Below are 7,131 nucleotides of genomic sequence, written 5' to 3' on the forward strand. Positions count from 1 at the left end.
TAGCAAACATAGACTCATAGTTACTCTATTTAGCATAAGTTTTAATTAATTACTATTCATAGCCCTCCCTTTCCTATTAATTATTCTTAAATACAATTTATAGTCTTTCTCGTTTATTTTCTCCCTTTTTCTATTTTCTATTACTCTTTTTTTTTTTTCAATTTTTTTCTTCATTTTTTCTCCTTCTTTTTTTCTTTTTTGTATTTTTCCTTTATTTTCTATTACTCTCCTTCTTCTTCTTCTTCTTTTTTTTTTTGTATTTTTTCTCTCATTTTTTATCCTCTTTTTTTTTTTCATTTGTGCGAACGAGCAAACACAAATATAAGTGCAAATTATAAAATATAAATACAAATATGAATTATAACATACAAATACAAGTGCGAACTATAAAATACAAATATAATTGCGAACTATAACATACAAATATAAGTGCAAACTATAAAATACAAATACAAATGCGAAATATAACATACAAATACAAGTGTGAAATATAAATTACAAATACAAGTGTGAACTATTAAATACAAATACAAATGTATCGTTGATATTTGTATTTTAAATTTATAAGTACAGATGTTCGTAGAAAGAAAAATAAAAATTCTTTTACAATTATTTAAAAATACAAATGATCTTGTCAACTACAAATTCAAATCAAACAAATAAAATAAATTAAATTACAAATAAAAATACAATACGCGGTCAACTTTCAAATATAAATACAAAATAGTTCTTTAAAATTACAAGTGCATCGATAAAAATAATGCACAAATACAAATAAAATAAAATCACAAAATACAAATACAATATCCCGTCAATTATAAAGACAAATACAAAATAATTCTTTAAATACAAGTGTGAATTGTATAAAATATAAATGATGATGTGAACAAGAAAATACAAATGCAAGTGCGAACTATAACATACAAATACAAATGTAAACTACAATATATATACAAAAATAAGCATGAACTATAAAATGCAAATACAAATATAATTGTATCAACGAATACAAAAATATAAATGATGATGTAAATACAAATATGATATGAAATTGTGCTATTTTTGTTATTATTCGTGACTTGTACTCGAGTAGCCATATTTTTAAAAAATACAAAAAAATATAAGATAGAAAAGAAAAAGAAAAAAAAAGAGTACAAAATAGAAAAGCAAAAAGAAAAAAAATGAAAGAAAAATAGAAGATAGAGATAAAGAAAAAGGGAATGAAAAGAAATAAAATACAAAAGAAAAGAAGAAGAAAAAAAGAAAAAAATACAAAAAAGAAAAATAAAAAAAGTGAAAGAAGGAATCGAAAAAAAAACAAAAAAAGGAAAAAAATCAAAAAGTAAAAAAAAATTAACAGAGAAGAATAAAAAAGAATGGTAAATACAAATATAATGCGTGGTTATGATATTTTTGTCATTATCCATGACTTGTATTCATTGTAATCATATTTTTCAAAAATAAAAAAAAAATATAAAATGTGATTAATGTATGCATATTTTATATGAATACACACTATTGAATAAAGGAAAAATGACACAAATGGCCACTCGGGCGAAATTAATTCCACAAAAATAGTCATGGAATTAAAATTTAATTTTCTAGCCATTTTAATTTGGTAGCTTGTTTTATACAGTTCTTATACATATTTTATATAGTTTCTATGCATATCTTATATATATAAATATTCTAGAGGAAAATTATATAGTTTCGATACACAATTTATACAATAATTGTACAATTTTTTTAAATACATTTTATACAATGATTATATAATTTTTCTACACTTTCTATACATTTTTTTATATATATTTTATACATATACATATTTTATCGAACTATACAATTTCTATACATATATCTTATATAAATATATATTATATATAACAATTATACCATTTTTATACAATTATATTTAATATTATTTTTAAACAACAAAATAAAAAGCAGAATATTTTTCAGTTAAAAAATTTATAGAAAAAATCAACTTAAATATTTTTAGAAAAGGGACGAATGACCCAAGTTGGAATCTATATAAGTATTGTATATGAACTGTATTAATATGTTATATAAACTGTATTTGAACTACTTGGGCCAAAATGACCAAAATTAAGAAATGGCTATAATGGAAAATAGTTTCACCGACTAGTTATTTTTGACAAAATATCAAACTTGGGCTATTTGTTTTAAAATGGCCATGTGGTGTCTTTTTCTCTTGAATAAAATTGAATACAATGGCCGTACATTGAATATAGCGACTATAAATAGTAATTTTGTAAAGTTTGGCTATGAAATGTGTATTTTAAGCAAAGTCTTGCTATTTTTGGAAGATCCCCTTTTTTTTAAATGAACACATGTCATTTAAAGGTTGTAAATAATAATTTTAATACTTTTATGAAATCAACTCTTTTGCAAAGTTAGTCATCCTTTTTAAGTTAGTTAAAAAATGGAGTAATTTTTTGGTGAATCATTTTTAAATGAACCCTCCTAAGTGTCTTAAAAATCTTTTTAAGGCGTTAACTGAGCTCTTACCCAGTTTCTCTTATTTCAAAGATATATTTCTATTTTTGAATCTTTGAAATTTCTCTAAGTTTTCTTGATATTTCCTATAAAAATCAAGTGGCGATTTTATAAATTCCTCAAAATTGTTTTAAAATTTCCTTGAATTTTAAAATAGTTTAAGAAAGTCAAAATCATTTTCTTTTAAATAAAATTCAAAGAGGGATAAAACGGCTATCATCATGACCCGATCGCGATTGGGTAGCACAAAATCGCCTTGACCCGAACCCAACACAGTCCTTCATCACGACACGACCATACCCCCTGCGATTGCAATGAAGCAAAAGATTGCTCTTCGCAGTAGGGACAAGGCGGTAAAGATCGCAAAGAAGGAACCCAATGCACCAAAAAATAGCAACTTGACTGCAAAATTGCAAGGCAAAAACTCCCTGGCGGACTCTTTGAAATGAGTTTGGAACACCATAAAAATAATTTGACTATGCTACTAGACAAAATTTGACATTCTAGATTCAACAATATGTTCAAAATTTCCAACAAAGATCATTAACATCAAATATTGATTAAAATTAATTCTTATGCTTGATTTCCAACATCTCGGCTAAACATTTAAAATCACACCTAAAGCCCCGGGATCCAAGCGAATTGTGTTACTAACCCAAAAATTGATGATTCGAAGCTAATAGAATAGACAAAATTCTCATGTTACGCTCGAATATCTGAATTGATCAAAGTCAACCATTTCAATTCTAAATCCTTCAAAAAAAAAAAAAACTCACTTAAATCTCAACCAAACAACTCAAAAATCGTGTCAACCACTCCCGCAATTCACAAATACCAAAAGACAACTATGAAAAAGAAAAAAAAGGTCAAAACACACAATAAATTAATTCGAAAATCAAATTAAAGATTATTACAATATAGAAATAAAAGTTGATGATTCAAAATCCCTATTGAGGTGTTTTTCTTCTTCTTTTAGTTCTTAAGTACCTACCTATTGGGGCCAAGGTAAGTGTTTTCTGTTTTGCGTTTCTTATTCTGTGTCTGTATCCGCATTGAAATTCAATTAATTTAAATTTGTGTCGAATTGAACCTATTCGGGAAAAGTGCTTTCTATCCAAAAAACTTTATATCAAGGGCTCAAACTTGAGACCTCTGATTAATAGAGGAGGAGCCCCATCATCCGCTTCATTACATCCTTTGGTGATTAAGTGTTTTAGGAACAATCATATATGTCCTATCCAAAAAAATTTCATATCAAGGGATGGTCAAGTGTTTTAGGAACAAGCATAAATGTCCTATTTGAAAGTGAAATTACTAAAATATTTTTATTATTATTTTTTCAAATTTCCTATTTTTTTAGGAAAAAAATAAAAATCAAAGTATATAATAAATGAAAACATTAAAATTAATTAAAGGGATGTGATCGTTTGGATTTGTGAATAGCAGGACTGCAAAGAGAAAAGGTAGATGATAATTCTCGAAACGGTGTCAAGTGCCATCCATTTGCTTTGCCTATGGAGCTTAAAGTTTCTTATATAATTCTTCTCAAAAGGATGAATCTGTTATGAAATATAAAGTAAGAACAATAAGAATAAATAGGCAGAGAAGAGGAGAGACTTTTTTATTTCTCTTGAGGGATGAAAAATCATAAGATTAATCATACAATGATAGATTTTATTTATATTGTTGATAGACATTCACTATAATATAAATACATTCATAATATTCCCCCTTGAATATCTAGATAGATAATGTGCCTCGTTAAAAAATCTAGTGAAGAAAAAAGAATACACATCTCTAAAATACGCATATAGGCTGCCTCATTAAAAACTTAACAAGAAAAATCCAGTGAGACAAAATCTCGTAAGAAAAAAAGAGTACAACGCGTATTAAATCCCCTAATGAGAACATCCTTAAACCTTTGTATTCTGATCCTGTGCACCATCTTCTTGAAAGTTGCACCTGAAGGAGATTTGGTGAATAAATTAGTCATACTATCACTTGAACGAATCTGTTGCACGTTAATGTCATTATTCTTTTGTAGCTCATGTATTTAGAAAAACTTTGATAAAGTGTGCTTCATTCTAGCTCCTTTTATGAATCCTCCATTAAGATGTGCTATGCATGTTGCATTATCTCCGTATAAAATTGTGGACACATTATCACATTTTAAACCACATTATTCTCGAAAGAGATGTATCATGGACCTCAACCATGCATACACATTCTCGGCTTGTTTCATGAGTAACAATTATCTCAGTATAGTTCGATGAAGTGGCTAAATAGATAGCTTTGTATATGTTCAAGATATGACAATATCTCCACATGTGAACACATTGCATATTTGAGAACGAGATGTATGTGGGTTAAATAAATACCCATCATCAACATAATCGACAAGATTGGGACTGTAATCTTTAGAATAAAATAAGATCATATGTTTTGATCCCATTTCGATGTCTCCTAGTAGGAGTAGAACTATACCTTGCTAATAAATTAATCGAAAAAAACTATATCAGACCTTGTAGTATTTGCAAGATACACTAGTATTGTGCATCAATTGCACTAAAATGTGATACTTCATATTTCTCATTTCAGCAAATAATCTATTGCTTTTGAAAACTCTCCAAAAGTTTCAACAATATTCAAACCATCAATTTATCCCTTATAAGGATAATAAACAAGTTTTTCAGAAACTTTATATGCTTCAGACATTTTGAATCCCTTACGGATATTCATATGGATTTTTGTCAAGTGACAATATCAATATGTGTGACATCTTCAAGTGTCTGGACTGCAAATCAAATAAGTGTTATGCTTACCAAGATGCATCATTTCATGTCACTTGATGAATGTTTCTACGTCGGTATACTTAAATAAACATAAAATTCAGATCCTCGCAATCTTTGCAATATTGTGTCAATATTGTATCAAAGATATTGATGATATATCATTTCGTATCGGATCACAATGCGACATAATATTTTAAAATCTCATCACTTCATTATTTCCAAATACCTGAACCTCTCATAAGGTTTCATGAAGTGTTATGTCGTAGGCTCTTCAAGAGAACATTGTCTTCTTATTATGATTATTTGATCCTTATCCTTTTCAAGGATTATTTTATTTGGAACCGATTGGTCTACCACGCTTCACACATGCATAGACTTTGTCTTTTAGGGACACAAAATAGGAGCACTTGCAGTATAATATGAGATGCTTTCGACATTTGACTTGAATTATCTTTTGAATGAGGGTCCGATGATAATTCCTAACATATTTCATAACTGCTCATAGTCTCCCCCTTATGTTAGGAAAACTAACATACATCATTCATCTTCTTTAAGCGTACGTAAAAACTATTAGATGGACAATGTGTGGTTCCTAGCCTGGAACTAACATTGTGAGGGAATTAATTATAATTTATTGGTTTGATGCATACATGTACTCATGTATACAAGATTTCAAACCAATATATAAAGCTTTGTTCTCATTAGCAATGGTTCAGCGATTTAGCGAAGGTATTCAATGTCAAACCATCATCATCAAGATAAATTATCTTGATTACATAATCTGAAAGTTATGCTCTTAACTCAATTTTGTTGAGCAAGCAATTTTATGAAGGTCAAACTACAAGCTGACAATAAACGTACAAGTGATCATCTTATATCGATGCATCTCAATAGATCACATGAACGAACCCTTATTCACCTTTTATACTTTTCAGATTTTAAAGGATCCAATCCCAATATTATTTGGTCTAACCAACTTATCATGATAACAAGTGGCATAAACAATTCTTGAAAATTTTTCTAATTATTCAATACATGTCTGATACTTAATAGGCACATTTTCGAGATGTCACAATCGTTCGTATCAACTTATGGACTCATTTATAGTAATAAACACAAGTTTACCATGACATGTATATTTTTTTTCTTTAGTAAATTTTAGATTTACTATTATATGAATAAATTTCAGATTTACTACTTTAGAAATACATTTCAAAATAACTCTTCTCAGTTATTCTACCTCTTTCGGAGGTGGGTTCCCATCACAATCAAGTGCATTTGTATTAATATTCTTCTCATTCCTCAAGAATGGAATATAATCGTGTCTTAAGCCTATCAAATTCCGATAACTTCGAACCTCTTTCATGATAGTGTTACTTCATGAGTAAATCGAAACATACATATAATGTCGAGAATTTTTCTCTTAACATATCTTTCAAAGTATATCATATATTGCTTCACTTCAAGAATGTAACTTTTAGAGTACATCATCTATTACTACCACATTCAATTGAAAAATGAAGTAAATTATCATCTTTCAGACTTATCATATATTGCTTTGGAAGCTGTGAAGCAATGTGAGATTTAACCACTTCTTGTGATTATATCATTCTCACCATATAATCTTAAACCAAATATTTAAAAGACTGTCTTCTGAGCATACAACTAAAAGACCACATATATTCTTAGAAGGTAATCAAAGTTTTAATGATTAAGAGTAATATAGCGAATATACTAAAAAATCGACACTTATATCATAAGCAGTGATTATCTTGCTGGCAAAACTCTTTGAAAAATTTTGTATAATCAATTTAAAATT

The sequence above is a fragment of the Capsicum annuum genome, chromosome 9 (assembly GCF_002878395.1).
Source record: "Capsicum annuum cultivar UCD-10X-F1 chromosome 9, UCD10Xv1.1, whole genome shotgun sequence".
NCBI classification, from domain to species: domain Eukaryota; kingdom Viridiplantae; phylum Streptophyta; class Magnoliopsida; order Solanales; family Solanaceae; genus Capsicum; species Capsicum annuum.